The 16,533-nt window shown below is 36.8% G+C and overlaps 1 pseudogene; it reads right to left on the bottom strand.

Annotated features, from left to right (window-relative positions):
* Window positions 1–2,120: 2,120 nt before the first annotated feature.
* On the bottom strand, window positions 2,121–15,981 carry LOC141693067 (transcription factor MYBC1-like; annotated as a pseudogene).
* Window positions 15,982–16,533: the final 552 nt, after the last annotated feature.

Here is a 16,533-nt window from a genome sequence, read left to right as displayed (position 1 = left end):
GCAGTGCTTGAAGATATTACAGAAACGGATCTTGTAGAAAATAGTGGGAGTTCGGAGAATGTTGATGACAGGGTTCCAGTAACTCCACAAACTGAGGTAAGAAAATCTAGCAGAAGTGTGAGGCCACCATAAAGATATTATCCTTCAGTATATTATATATTATTGATCAAGGACGGGGAGCCTCAATGTTATTCAGAGGCAGTACAAGTGGATAATTCAGTTCAGTGGAAATCAGCCATGGATGAGGAGATGAGTTCTCTTGAGAAGAATGAGACTTGGTCTTTAACAGAGTTACCAGCATGAAAGAAGGCTTTACAGAATAAGTGGGTCTTCAGGATCAAAGAAAAACATGATGACAACAAGAGATACAAGGCAAGGTTAGTAGTCAAGGGTTATGAACAGAAAAAGGGTATTGACTATACCGATATATTTTCTCCCATTGTTAAGATGACTACAGTTAGAATTGTGCTAAGTATTGTGGCTGCAGAGGAGTTACATCTAGAGCAACTAGATGTTAAGACCGCGATCTTATATGGTGATATTGAGGAAGACATCTACATGGTTCAGCCAGAGGGATTTTAGGTAGTTAGGAAAGAAAGCCTTGTTTGCAAGCTTATAAAAAGCTTGTATGGTTTAAAGCAAGCACCAAGACAATGGTACTTGAAGTTTGACAGCTTTATGATGAAGAATGGATACACGAGGAGTGCTATGGATCATTGTTGTTACTTTAAACAGTTTGATTCATCTTATATCATATTGTTATTGTATGTTGATGATATGTTGATAGCAGGATCAAACATGAGGGAAATCAACAGGTTAAAGAGACAGATGTCTGGGGAGTTTGAGATGAAGGATATGGGTGCAGCAAAACAAATACTTGGTATGAGCATCATAAGGGATAGAGCTGAAGGTACTTTAAAATTATCTCAAGTGAAGTATGTTGAGAAATTGTTACAGAAATTCAGTATCCAGGATGCGAAGACCAGAAGTACACCGTTGGCGAGTCACTTTAATCTCACAAAGAAGCAATCACCTAAAACGGATGAAGGTAAGAGAGATATGGCTAAAGTTCCTTGTGCATCTGCGGTTGGCAGTTTAATGTATGATATGGTGTGTACAAGGCTAGACATTGCTCATACAGTGGGAGTTGTTAGCAGATTTATGTCTAATCCAGGAAGAGAGCATTGGGAAGCAGTCAAGTGGTTGCTACGCTACTTGAAAGGCACATCCAAGTTTGCACTATTTTTCAGTAAGAAAGATGTTATCTTGGAAGGGTTCTCTGATGTTTGGATACAAGAAAAAGTACAACGGGTTATATTTTCACTTTGGGTGGTATCGCAATTAGTTGGATGTCTCGACTTCAAAAGAGTGTTGCTCTTTCAACCACAGAAGCAGAATATATGGCTATCTCTGAAGCTAGCAAGGAGATGATTTGGTTGAAGAATTTTCTTGAAGAGTTGGGCAAGAAACAGGAGGACAGTGCTTTGTATAGAGACAGTCAGAGTGCTATTCATCTTGCGAAGAATCCCATATTTCATGTTAGGACGAAGCATATTCAACTGTGATATCACTTTACAAGAGAGTTGATAAGCAATGGTATTTTTTCCTTGAAGAAAATCCGTGGTTCAAAGAATCTTGCAGATATGTTGACTAAGGTGGTTACGAATGAAAAGTTGAAGCTTTGCGTAGCTTCAACTGGCCTTCAAAATTGATTGATGAGAAGGCGTTGCACTAGTTAGAGTTATTGATTGAAGAATTGATTTTACTAGACTTACAAGAGTGAAGTGAAGATTGGCCTGACTCCAAATGGGAGATTGTTGGGTTTGTGGAGTCTATTAATTAAGCCCATGAAAATAGACTATTCAGATTCAGATTAGTTTATAGATTAGTCTACTTTTCAGATTTGGACTATAATTTTGATTTAGGCCTAGTTTCTTCTCTTATAAATACTCATGTAATTGTAAAATCATAACACAACAAATTATGAGAGATCAATACAAAATTAATGCGGCTTATGGAGTAGGAATTTCTGAACCACGTAAATCTTTGTCTTTTGTGATTGTCATTTATTTTTCTGTTCTTATTTATTCACTTTGGGTTTTACTTTCGTTGTTGTATACTCAACATAGGGGCGACCCAAAATGCCCCATTTGTCTATACTCGAATGTCCCGCTACTGCAACTGCCATCTGCTGCTGCAACTGGCACAAAAGGCAAGAATTGCTCTGAATTACCCCTAACTGGATGAAGAAAAATGAGCAGGCACAGGCAACACGCAAATAAATGACCCGAAGCCAAATCTAAACCACTACCACCTCCACCCGAACGCCCTTGCATTCTCTTCAAATGACTCGCTACATTCTGGTGAGTCAACCCATTAAAACTTATGAGCTGCATTATTGTTTCGGGGACCACATTCTTGATCCTTGTTATTCCCTAACAATACAACAAGAATTACAGAAGGAGGGTTGAATGTAATTCTGGCTTCTTTTTTAGATTTATAAAACTATTCTAACTTAATAATATATATGTGTTTGATTTGCAAAGTGCGGAATAAAAGAATTATATAAATCAAAACATAAGTAATAAAAACAAAAGTCTTTAATATATATCAAGAGAACCCTGTGAAGCTTGAATAGCTCACAGCTGCTTTACAAGTGAACAAACAAAACTACAGAGAAATTCTACAGAATACAGCTTACAAATATTTCTCTGCTAAAAATATGTTTGCTTATTTAGTTTGTTCTACTAGCTACACTTCATTTATATATAACCAAGTTTACATGATAATAAGACAAGACAGTAAAACAAAACCTATCAAGTCTAACTCCATATTGCTTCACTACTCTATTCCAGCATCTTTGAATATCTTCATAATAGCATGGAAATGGTAATTCTTCTTTGTTCTCAAAACCCTGCTAAACAGGCTGCCACATTCCTTTTTCAAACACTCGATGCATGTGACTGTGTTGTCACTGTCAACAGATATTTGAATTGATCATCCGTCGGGTACATGCTTGTTATCCGTCGGGTAGCCTTGTTGATCATCCGTCGGGTAGCTTTGTTAATCATCCGTCGGGTAGCCATTTATCACTTGACTACATTTCATTTGTGCAGAATTACAAGACATCTTATATTTACATTTAATCCACCTATTCTGCACATCTACTAGCAGTCTACATGATTCATAAGCTACTACAGAATCTATAAAAAGTTGTTTGCATAAATGTGCTACAGTACTTATTGTTACATAAGCTACTCACCCGGTGGATATCAATTAGTCATCCGTCGGGACTATAATTGATCATCCGTCGGGACTATAATTGATCATCCGTCGGGTGCTACAAAATTTACTAAGTTAAATCTACTAAGGTGTTTTGTTTAGCTTATCATCAAGTACACAACATATTCCTAATAATATCCCCCAATTTATGTCTACTGGAATTGTAGCCGTAAATTAAGAGAACCTTGATGATAACAAAACATCCTAAAGATACAGATTGAAAAATAGTAGATAAAACTGATAAGTGCTAAAATTTGCTGAAAGTTGAACAATGCAAAGTACACAAAGAAATTTCTCACAATTGTTATCAAGATGCTCCTCTAGTCTGAGCAGATAGATCTATTTCCTTGATTGTCTGAATTTCTTCCCAAGCCTTCTGTTGTTTTCTTCAATTTGATTCTGAAGTTGTCTTTGGAATTCAAGTTCATCAGCTTCTGAGAGATTTAGTATTTCCTGCATCTCCAAAAGAGTCTCATTATTAGAGATACTCAATTGGTCCTCCAATCTGAAGAATCTTCTAACACCTTTGTCATCCATGAATTCCATCATCCAATAGGGCCTTAGATGCACTCTTTTTCCTGTAAGGGGAATATATAGAGTTTTTGGAAGTGCATTTTTGGCTCTAGTACTCCTTAGTTCCTCAATCCTCTTTAGAACTATTCTTCTTGCAATCACATTGTATCCAAAGTTCTTTTTGAAGGATGAGTAGACTTTAATCAGAACAAATTGGCTTTTTTGGAGAATCCTGTGAAGAGGCCATGTCATCTTTTTCCCTCCCTTGTATTTAAATACCAGTCTTTCAGGAAGATGTTTGTAAGCATCAATTCCTCTTACTTCTTCCAGTTCATCCAAGTAGAGATTCAAGTCTGAAAATTCCTTGATATCACAAATGTACATGATATCTCTCTTATTGACTGTGGGTTGGGATTTGGTTAGAGCTTTGGATCTGATAGATACAGGCTTCACTTTCTTGCTAGCTCTAGTCTTTGTCTTCTTTGTCTTGAAGATGGGTAAATTTAGCTCAGAAATTGGTAAACTATCCCAGTCTACTGGCTCATCCTTAGGAACAATTGGTTCACCATGAATATTTCTTGTTGGATCAACCACTTTGAATTCTTCAAATACCACTGAGGGTTTTGATGTCTGAGTTGTAGTTGTAGGCTTTTTGGGAAATTGGTCTTCCAATTCCTCATTATTAAAGTTCACTTTCCTCTTGGAATGGAGTTTGTATCTAAATCTTCTTTTATGCTGTGATTCTTCTTGCATTTTCAGATCCTTAGGTTCAGTAATTACGGTTGGTTGTACAGGAAGTTCTGTTGTGGTTTTTACAGCTTGAAGCTTGGCCAAGATAGCAGCTTGTTCTTTATTTTGCTTTTGCTTCTTAGCATCCAAAGCAGCTTACTTATTTTCTAGCCTGATTCTTTCTTTCTCTTCCTTCTTAGCTTCCACAAACAGTGGGTGTCCAACCACCACACAAATCTCCTTACCATTTCTGTAAATTTTAGCAGTTCTCCTTTTAAGCACTGAATCAGTTGGATCCTTGTAGAATGCAATAGACCTAGCCAACAGCTTCTTCTCATCTGGCCTAGGTGTTTTAAACACTGTATCCATAGGATTCTTGTCTGAAAACTTAGGATAGTTCTATTTGGCCTTCATAATAAGATCTTTCTTTGGAGATTTGATGCAGGAAGTTTGACCTATTTCCAGATAGTTCATACTTATGTCATTCACAGAAATTTTCATGACTTTAGAGTGATGATTGAAGACTTTGTCTAGCTTCTGAATTGGCCCAAACTTTTATTGGATATCTGCATCTATCTTTCTCCATATTTCTTTTATTTCCTTCTCTAGGGATGTAACATCAATCATCTTAGAATTTGATTTCAATTCAAGCTTTTCAGCTGCTCTTTGGATTAGATCAATGCTATCCAACACTGGTGGCTTTGTGAAAGCAATTGTTGGCACAATCACTTTGCTGACTTGTATGTTTAGCACTTTTTGCTCCCCCTCACTTCTTGATTCCCTTTAACTGAATAAGACAATTGAGATTGCTTTCTCCTCCTTATAAGAGGTTTCTTTCTCCCCCTTTTGGTTATTAGCAAGTTGAGTAGAAGAAGGGGTTTGTGTTGCCACTAGCCTTTGAAGCAAGTCTGTTTGTTGTACCTGATATAGATGTATGGCTGTTAGAGAGGCTTCCATTGCTGTCATTCTGGTATCCAAGGAATCTATCTTTGTGGCAAGATCAGAATTTTTCCTGAGTTGTCTCTTAATGTCAAGCATTGTAGCTTCTGGAAGTTTAGAATCCAACCTTTCAGAAATGTCCCTTTTCATTTGATCAATTTCACCTTTGATAGAGGTGACATCCTGAGTATGTTGAAAACCTTGGATTTGTTGTTGTTGAAGAAAAGCAAGGTGTGCTTGTAGGAGCTTCTTGGTGCTGGCATTTGTTGTGGATTGAAGAGAAGAGTGTCTGACTTATAAGTTAAATCAGGGTAGTCTTGAAATAGTGTTCATCACACTGCTTTGAAAATGCCCAAGATGGCATACCTGATCTGGAACTAGGGCCTACTTCTCCCCCTATGTCCAGTGACCCCTCTTCACTTGCATCACCTAAGAAATCAGCAGATTCCCCAGTCCCATAGTCAACATCATCATCAGCTCTAGGTGGCATAGCTGTGATGGCATCCTTAGCTCTCTGCATTGACTGAGTGGTGTGCACCAAGTTCAGTATCCTTTTTGCATCTTCATTGCCCTGTCCAGCTAAAATTTGATATGCTGGAACATGATGAGTAAATGCCTCAGCATCCAAAGAGATGGAACTTATAACAGCTTGAGGATGCTGAGATAGTCTCTCAATGTCTGCATAATTGGCATTCATTGACTCACTAGCAATGATATCCAGCCTTATCCCTCTTGTACCTGCATTTCTCTCATTTTCTCTCTCTTTTTGCATCAAGAGCTCCCCTTGGCTCCCCACCCTCACACCCTCACCTTCACCATCTAAGATGGGACTCCTCTCACTCACTTTTACCAGTCCTGAAGAAATGGACTGCATTTTATCACTCTTTTTCTCTCCTTTTTCCTGGGAGCAACCCAGACTCTCACTCAATTCACTCCCTTCCCTCAGTCCTAAGAGTGATTGCACTACTACTAAGTCCTCTGCACTTGTAAGAATTGATGAAATTAGAAGCTGTGCAAAGACACCCGATGGATGAGGAATATCCATCGGGTTAGCAGTTTGACTATCCGACAGATGACTGCTTTTAAGCTTATCCGTCGGGATACAATCACTACTCAACGGATGATAAATATCCATCGGGATAGAAGAAATAATTGAGTTCGGAGTGGAGACTATTGTAGACTCTGTGCAGATTGGTGAAAATTTTGGCACAAATGTCTCAACGGTCTTAGAAAGGAAAGGTAAATGAGCCAACAATTCATCTAAAAGATGATGCTCACTTACTTGGATTTTTGGCTTCTCCAAGAGAGTTAAGGATGGAGATTTTGGAGGTGATGTATTGATCATGTCAACATCCAGTGAGTGTGTGGGAGAATTTGGTGTATCAGGTGGTTCAATTATGAGAGATTTTGGCTGTGACTCCACATTTATTGGAGCCACATCAACCTGACTTTGAGATGGTGCAGTGACTGGGTCTTTAGCACCAGTTTGCACAGTGTGTGATCCTTGTGCATCCCCAAGGGTTTTTGGTTTCTTCTTTCTGGTATAAGTTTGGGGTGAGCTTGTGTCCCTTACCCTCTTAGTCTGTGCTCTTGGCTGAGAGCTTTGTTCAATAGTCACATCCTTTTGGGAGGATGTAACTAGTATTGAGCTTAAATCTTTTTAAGCACTGCAGTTTGTTGAGAAACTGCAGTGTGGCTAGCTCTATAGGGCTTCTTTGATTTTCACCCTGTCCCTCACCTTATCTTTAGGGCTTCTTTGATTTTCACCCTGTCCCTCACCTTTTTTGCCCACCTTCACACTCCCCTCTTTAGGTTTGGTGGATTTTACAACTGATTTCTTTGAAAAAAATCAGATAGGGCTTTCTTAGCTTTGGATTTAGGAACTTTTGTTGGTTTGGTAGCTTGGGTAGGCAACTGTTGGGTCATTGACATAGTTGTCATAGTTACACTAGAAAGCAAAGAAATTTGTGAGGTTGGAAGAGTGGAGACAGAAAAAATTACCTCACTTACCTGAGGTTCCTCCATTACTAGAAAGTAGTATAGGGGAACCTCCTTGTGATGGTTTGCTCTGTTTAAATCTGCAAATATCCTTCTTTCTTGAACCCAACAATTTAACTTGTTGGTTGGTTTCTCAATCATAATATCTTCAATAAGATGGTTAGCAAGCATCATAAAGAATCTAGCATAATAGACACTTTTACCTCTCTTATTGATCTCTCCTAACTTAAAGCCTAACTCAAACAAAACCAAATCACTGAAATTAAAGTACTTATCAGTAACTAGCATGTAAAGCATGTTAAGCACATAAATGTTTATAGAGTCAAAGTTACTAACTTTACCAGAAAACACCTTAGTTACTACATCACACAGATAACTTCATTCTTTCCTTAGACCCAATCTCCTAATTTCACTTAATATAGAAGTAGTGAGTGCATAGCCCATGGAATTAAGCATATTAACAATGTCAGTGTCTGTATGTGGAGCAGTTACAATATTATCAGGAATCTTGAAGCATGCTTTAACAATATCATTATTTATGCAAAACTGCTTACCTTTCAGAGTGAATGTGATGGTCTTGTCTGTCGAGTTGTACACTGTAGTTGTCCATATTTCTTCAACAAACTCACAGTAAATGGTGGGTGATTCCAGCATGGCATAGTTGAGTTTGCATTTCTTCACAAAATCTATCATTTTGTGATAGTCACCAGACTGTTGAATCTCCTTGTTCACCAAAGTTGAGAAGTTGTATTTCTCATAGATATAACTGGTTTGAGACATGATTTTCACTATAGGTGCCATTGTTAGAGAATTGGAATTTGCAGAGAGAGAGTTTGCTTTTGAGAAGAAAGAAATTAGAGCAATTGAATCTTGAGAATGATAAAAGAAATGTGTAAAAGTGAATTTGCTTTTATACTATCTCAGAAATTAACTGACAAAAATAATAAAGTAAAATAAAGTAACCAATAAAAATTGCCCAAAATAGCCGTTTAAAAATAAATAAACTATAAAAAATTTGTCACTTATCTGTCGTGTCATGCTTACAAGTTGTAAGTATACTCGATGGATAATGTTCAGAGAATTAACGTCTAGGATTGAGATAATTCGACGGATGAGGATAAATCAGTTATCCGTCGAGTTATAAAATATTCCAGAAAAATAATTGATTTTATTGCTAAATAGTATTCCGACCAATGATCATACCCGATGGATAATGATCATCCGTCGGGATGTAAATTCTGACTTAGCCAAAATTTCATCCAAAATTGAATAATCAATTAAATTTCTGGCTGCATAACAATTTGCAAAATATCTGAAATGATTCAAGAATAATTAAGCATACCTAACTCACTTACCAACCTTGAAAAGGTGGATTCATCAAGTTGCTTGGTAAATATATCTGCAAGTAGCTTTTCACTTGGAACAAAATATAGTTCCACAGTACCATTCATCACATGTTCCCTTATAAAGTGGTACTTGATGTCTATGTGCTTTGTTCTTGAATGCTATACTGGATTTTCAGTGATGGCAATTACACTTGTGTTAAAATAAGAATCCTATCCACTTGTAGACCATAGTCCAACAATTGGTTTTTCATCCACAAAATCTGTGCACAACAACTACTTGCAGCAATATATTCAGCTTCAGCTGTAGAGGTAGAAATTGAATTTTGCTTTTTACTGAACCAGGACACAAGCTTGTTCCCTAGAAATTGACAGGTTCCTGTTGTACTTTTTCTGTCTATTTTACAACCTGCATAATATGCATCTGAATAACCAGTTCGATCAAAACTAGAATCTCTAGGGTACCAAATGCCAAGTTTTGGTGTTCCCTTGAGATATCTGAAAATTCTCTTAATAACTACTAAATGAGATTCTCTAGGATCATCCTGAAATCTAGCACAAAGATAAGTAGCAAATATTATATATGTCCTACTAGCTATTAAGTACAGAAGTGAACCAACCATGCCCCTATAACTTGAAATATCCACAGACTTTTCAGTAGTGTTTAATTCAAGCTTAGTTGTAGTGGCCATGGGAGTTTTTACAGATGTGCAATCCATTAGATCAAACTTCTTTAAAAGATCATGAATGTATTTAGTTTGACTAATGAATATTTCGTCACTAACTTGCTTAACTTACAAACCAAGAAAGTAAGTTAGTTCTCCCATCATGCTCACTTCATACTTACTTTGCATCAATTTGGCAAACTTTTTGCAAAGTTTTTAATCTGTAGAGCCAAATATAATATCATCTACATAAATTTGAACAAGTATACCAGAGCCATTAACATTTCTAAAGAATAAAGTTTTATCCACAGTACCTCTTGTGAAGTGATTTTCCAAAAGGAACTTTGATAAAGTGTCATACCAGGCTCTAGGTGCTTGCTTCAGTCCATAGAGTGCTTTCAAAAGATATTAGACATGATTTGGGAAATTTAGATCTTCAAAACCTGGAGGCTGACTGACATAGACTTCCTCCTCCAAATCTCCATTTAGAAAAGCACTCTTGACATCCATTTGATAGACCTTGAAATTGGCATGGGCTGCATAGGCTAAGAAAATTCTGATGGCTTCAAGTCTTGCAACAGGAGCAAAAGTTTCATCAAAATCTATTTCTTCTTGTTGACAATATCCCTTAGCAACCAATCTAGCTTTGTTCCTGACCACTATGCCATTTTCATCCATCTTGTTTCTGAATACCCATTTGGTGTCAATTGGATTCTTTCCTTTAGGCTTGGGTACCAGCTTCCATACTTTATTCCTTTCAAATTGGTTTAGCTCCTCCTGCATAACTAAAATCCAATCAGGATCCAACAAAACTTCTTATACCTTCTTTGGTTCTTCCTTAGATAGGAAGCTTCTATATAGACATTCTTCTTGAGTTGCTCTCCTTGTTTGAACTCTAGAAGATACATCACCAATGATGAGCTCAAAGGGGTGATCTTTTGTCCATTTCCTTTATTGAGGTAGATTAGCTCTAGATGAAGAGGCCTCATTATTATCTTGATGTGTGACTGAGTTTTGATTATTAGAAACTCCCCATGAGTTTGTGAATCTTTGACTTGAGAAAGGGGAATTTTCTGTCAGTAATCTATTTTGACTTTCAGCTTCTCTTAATGACCCGACGGATGGTGCATTTTGAGTTCCGACGGATGAAGCTAATTGTCTCCCGACGGATAAAGCAGATTGTCTCCCGACGGATGAAGCATTTTGCAACTCGACAGATGTTGAATTTTGTGCTTCATTGATAGTAGATTTTTCTGCATTATCCTTTAACATTATTTCCTGATCACTTTCATCATCACTATCATCACTAACCATCTCCACATTATCAAATTTGAGACTTTCATGAGAATCTTCATCTTCCAGTCCTTCAATCTTTTTGTCATCAAACACAACATGTATTGATTCCATAACAATATTGGTTCTAAGATTGTAGGCTCTATATGCTTTTCCCACAGCATATCCAACAAAATTTCCTTCATCTGCTTTAGCATCAAACTTCCCATGTTGATCAGTCTGGTTTCTCAAGATATAACATTTGCAGCCAAGGACATGAAGAAAATTTGGAGTTGGCTTCTCATTCTTGAACAATTGGTAGGGTATCATACATTTTTCTTGATTAACCAAAAAAATATTCTGAGTGTAGCATGCAGTATTTATAGCTTCAACCCAGAAGTATGTTGGTGACTTTGATTCTTCAAGCATTGTCCTTGCAGCTTCAATAAGTGATCTTTTCTTTCTTTTCACTTCTCCATTTTATTGTGGAGTTCTTTCTGCTGAAAACTCATGCATAATCCCATTCTCTTCACAAAATGCTCTCATAACAGAATTCTTAAACTCAGTTATATTGTCACTCCTGATTCTTCTAACTTTGAAATCAGGATGATTGTTGACATGCCTTATGTGATTGATGATGATTTCACTAGCCTCATCTTTAGACTTTAGGAAATATGTCCAAGAGAACTTTGAGAAATCATCTACAATTACTAGGAAAAATCTTTTCCTTGAGATGGACAACACATTGACTGGTCCAACCAAATCCATGTGTAGTAATTGCAAAGATTCTTCAATTGTTGAATCAAGCTTCTTTCTGAATGATGCTTTAATCTACTTTCCCTTTTGGCAGGCATCACACAGTCCATCCTTGGTAAACTCCACTTGAGGAATTTCTCTAACCAGTTCTTTCTTGACAAGCTCATTCATGGTCTTGAAGTTTAGATGGGATAGCTTCTTGTGCCACAACCAACTTTCATCTTGACTTGCTTTACTGAAAAGGCAAGTAACAGATTCTGCATTTGATGAATTGAAATCAGCTAGATACACATTTCCTCTTCTCACACCAGTGAGAACCACTTTGTTGCTTCTTTTGTTAGTCACAATACAGGCTTCTGAATTGAAGGTTACTGAATTGCCTTTATCACAAAGCTGGCTGATAATCAACAAATTGTGCTTGAGACCATCCACTAAGGCAACCTCTTTAATGATAATATTGTCTTAGAAATCAAGCCATATCCCACAGTATAACCCTTGTTGTCATCTCCAAAAGTAATACTTATGCCAGCTCTCTCCTTGAACACTATGAGCAGGGTAGAATCTCCAGTCATGTGCCTTGAACAACCACTATCCAGGAACCAAAGATTCTTTATGTTTCTCTGCATACATCAAAACCAAATCAAGTTGATTTTGGTACCCAAGTTTCCTTGGGTCCTGCCTTGTTAGCTTTCTTCTTTTGTTTCTTAGGTTTGATCTCATTTGAGTTGGGGATATCTGATTCATCCTTAGTCATCTGAGTTGGGCCTTTGAAACCAGTCATTAAAATAGAATTATCATGCATATTTTGATTAACAGGAAAAGGCACGCTATTTGCAAACATGTTATTCCAGTAAGGCATGCTAAATGGCATTTGAGGCATACTAAATGCAGCATAATAAGGTTTAGGTGCAAATGACATATTAGCAAATTGTGCATTCATATTCTGAGCAGGCATGGCATTCATAGGCATAGAAGGCATGGCATTCATGTTGGGAAAAGAAGATGGTACAGATATAGGAGTAGGCATAGAAAGTTTGTAATTAACAGACAGATGATTAACACTACCACACTTAACACGGATTTTTTTGGAGCATATTTATCAGGTGTGTAGTTGTTATGTTTGTTAATCCCTACTTTCCCATTTCTATTGTTTTTCTTTTTACTTTCTATTTTAACCTCAATCTTTTCTAATCTGTCATTCAATTGCTTGATAGACAGATGACCAACATTCACTTTCTTCTCCTTCTTCACTTGACTTGATTCTCCTAGAACAAAGTTTTTGGAAACGGATCCATACTTTTCATTTAACTTGGCAAGTTTGGCTTTGCTCACAGGTTTGCTCACAGCCGATGGATGAGGATTTGTGTCACTCGACGGATAATCCTTTTGATTATCCGACGGATGAATCTCATCATCCGTCGAGTCCACATCTGTTAGCAATCCTTCAACCAAATTGGATTCTAGCTTCTCCTTACTCTTTTTCCAGGATGCATCACAAAAGGACTCAATACCTTGAACTTTGGTGATTTCAGCATGAACATCTCTAGATGATTTCCATGCCTTAATCACCTTTTGTTTTTATTCAAGTTGCTTCTTCAAAATCTCTTCTTTCTTCAAGGACTCAGTTAATTCCTCCTTAGCAATCTTACATTCTATTTTCAATTTCTCAAATTCAATAAACTGAGACTCTAGCACATTATTCCTCTCACTTAAAAAAAGATTGTTTTCTTTGATTTTAGCATTTTCCTTAGTGAGAGACTTAAGTGTAACACGCAAATGATATAATTTTATAGACATGTCATTAATTGCATCATTATACTCAGCTTTAGATAAAAGTGCTAAGTTAGTGGTGATTACCTGATTATTTGAAGAACTTGTTTCCGTTTCATCAGATTTGGCCATTAGGGCTAGATTTACATAGCTGACATCTTCATCCTCATCCAAACCATCTGCTGCCCGGTTATTTTCTTGTGTAATAAAAGCCCTTTCCTTTTGTTTGAGCAACTCAAAATACTTTTGTTTATAATCCACAGGCTCAAACTTCTTCTTGCTGGAATCTGACTTTCTACACTCACTGGCAAAATGCCCTGCCAAGACACATTTGAAACATTTGAATTTTGATTTATCCACCATGTTTCTATTTGGCTTAGCTGCTCCAAAGTTCTTCTTAAACTTGAGCTTGGCAAATCTTCTGGAAAGGAATGCAAGATGTTCATCAATATCATCCATATCATCTTGGCTCATAGAATCTTCATTTTCAGCTACCAGCCCCTTGCCCTTGTTTTCACAGACCTTTGTAGTAGACTCAACGGCTTCTACTTTCAATTCCTTCTCCTTTTCCAACTCAGCAACCAGTGCTATGGACCCTCCTTTCTTCTTTCCTTTCTCCATCCTCTCATTTTGCTCTATTTCAAGCTCATAAGTTTTCAGGATGACATATAGTCTCTCCAAGGTAAACTCCTTGTAATCCTGAGAATTTCTCAATGAGACTGTCATTGGTTTCCATTCCTTTAGAAGAGATCTAAGAAACTTGAGATTGGAGTTTTTTGTCTGATAGACTCTTCCATGCAACTTCAGAGCATTTAGTAGCTTTTGAAACCTACTAAATATGTCAGTGATAGTTTCACTGTCTTCACAATAAAAGTGCTCATATTGCTGAATTAGCAGATGCATCTTATTTTCTCTAACTTGCTCAGTACCATCACAGATAATTTGGATGGTGTCCTAAACCTCCTTGGTTGTCTTGCAATTGATGATGTTGTCAAACATGTCACCATCAACTCCATTGAATAAAATATTTATGGTCTTTTTGTCCTTCCTAACTTGCTCAATATCAGGATCTGACCATTCATGCCTAGGCTTGGGGACTGAAGGCTCATTGCCAGTAGAAGCTCTCATTGGAACATGAGGACCTCTCTATGTGCAATCAACATAGGCCTCATCTTGAGAAAGAAGATGTAGGTGCATCTTCACCTTCCAGTGATGATAATTGTCTTTATCCAGAAATGGAATTTTGACTCCAACATCCTTCTTGTTCATCTTGCTGTTTTGTTATGATCTTTAAACTCTTTGTACTTCAAGAGCTTGCTCTGATACCAATTATTATTCCTTAACAATACACCAAGAATTACAGAAGGGGGGTTGAATGTAATTATGGCTTCTTTTTGAGATTTATAAAACTGTTCTAACTTAATAATATATATATATGTGTGTTTGATTTGTAAAGTGCGGAATGAAAGAATTATATAAATCAAAACACAAGTAATAAAAACACAAGTCTTTAAAACTTTCTGGTGGATTTGAATGTATCCACCAGATATATATATATATATATATATATATATATTAAGAGAACCCTGTGAAGCTTGAATAGCTCACAGCTGCTTTACAAGTGAACAAACAAAACTACAGAGAAATTCTACATAATATAGCTTACCAATGTTTCTCTGCTAAAAATGTGTTTACTTAGTTAGTTTGTTCTACTAGCTACACTTGGTTTATATATCACCAAGTTTACATGATAATAAGACAAGACAGTAAAACAAAACCTATCAAGTCTAACTCCATGCTGCTTCACTACTCTATTCCAGCATCTTAGAATATCTTTCTAATAGCATGGAAATGGTAATGCTTATTTGTTCTAAAAACCCTGCTAAATAAGCTGCCACATTCCTTTTTTAAACACTCGACGCATGTGACTGTGTTGTCACTGTCAACAGATATTTGAATTGATCATACGTCGGGTACATGCTTGTTATCCGTCGGGTAGCCTTGTTGATCATCCGTCGGGTAGCTTTGTTGATCATCCACCGGGTAGCCATTTATCACTTGACTCCATTTTATTTGTGCAGAATTATAAGACATCTTATATTTACATTTAATAAACCTATTCTGCACATCTACTAGCAGTCTACATGATTCATAAGCTACTACAGAATCTATACAAAGTTGTTTGCAGAAATGTGCTACAGTACTTATTGTTACATAAGCTACTCACCCGATGGATATCAATTAGTCATCCGTCAGGACTATATTGAATCATCCGTTGGGACTATAATTGATCATCCGTCGGGTGCTACAAAATTCACTAAGTTAAATCTACTAAGGTGTTTTGTTTAGCTTATCATCAAGTACATAACATATTCCTAACAATCCCAAGTAGGCCACCGCATCCACAAATCTTTTCTGAAGTTGCGGTGTCCACACTAAATGAGGAAGTTTCAGGGTACGAGCTATCTTATTCCCTGGACCTCCATCACCGTTCCCTATCTCGGAGGACTCAAAGTCCCCCGAGGCCCGGTGAACAATAACAACAACAACAACAAGAAAAGTTTTTCTAAGAGTCTGACAAAAGGGGTTTGGAGATCAAAAGCAAGAACAAGATCAGAAGTAATTAGGGATTGAGTCAAGAGCATAAGTTCATCTGGGGAAGGGAGTTGTTCTTTCTACTTTGAGAACCAATATGACTCATCTTCTTCTCTCATTTCTTAAAAATGTTTGAAGCTTGATTGCTGTAAATAACTAAATTTTTACTACCCCTTAGATTTGGGCTGGAGAGAGAGAGGGGATGAAATGAAATTTGAAGGTGGAGGGGGGTTCGAGGTGGATCTTGTTTATCCTTTTTATTATATTTTTTTCTCGTTTTGTTTCTCTTTGATGCTATTGTAAAAAGAAAAAGAGTAAATTGCATATTATGTACCCAAAGTTTGCGATATATACATTTTGGGTATTTGGAGTTTAATAACACTACGTTATAAGTGAGCTACTGTAATGCAAGTGTTACAAGCAGCGTTACATTAGCTAAGAGATTTTTGGCCTATTGTAACACCTCTCTTGTAGTGTTACAATAGCTATAAAGCTAGTGTTGCGGAGAATTTCCGGTGTTGCACAACATGTAACACCAACAACTGGTGTTACATTAGATACTTTTTAAATTTTTAAAAATATTAAAATATAAATATAATCATAAATTAGTATTAAATTATATTATGATTTACTAGTGAATGATCAATGTAGCATATAATATGATTTAAATC

Source organism: Apium graveolens, chromosome 2, assembly GCF_009905375.1.
Source record: "Apium graveolens cultivar Ventura chromosome 2, ASM990537v1, whole genome shotgun sequence".
Taxonomy (NCBI): domain Eukaryota; kingdom Viridiplantae; phylum Streptophyta; class Magnoliopsida; order Apiales; family Apiaceae; genus Apium; species Apium graveolens.
This window is presented reverse-complemented; position numbering and strand designations above follow the sequence as displayed.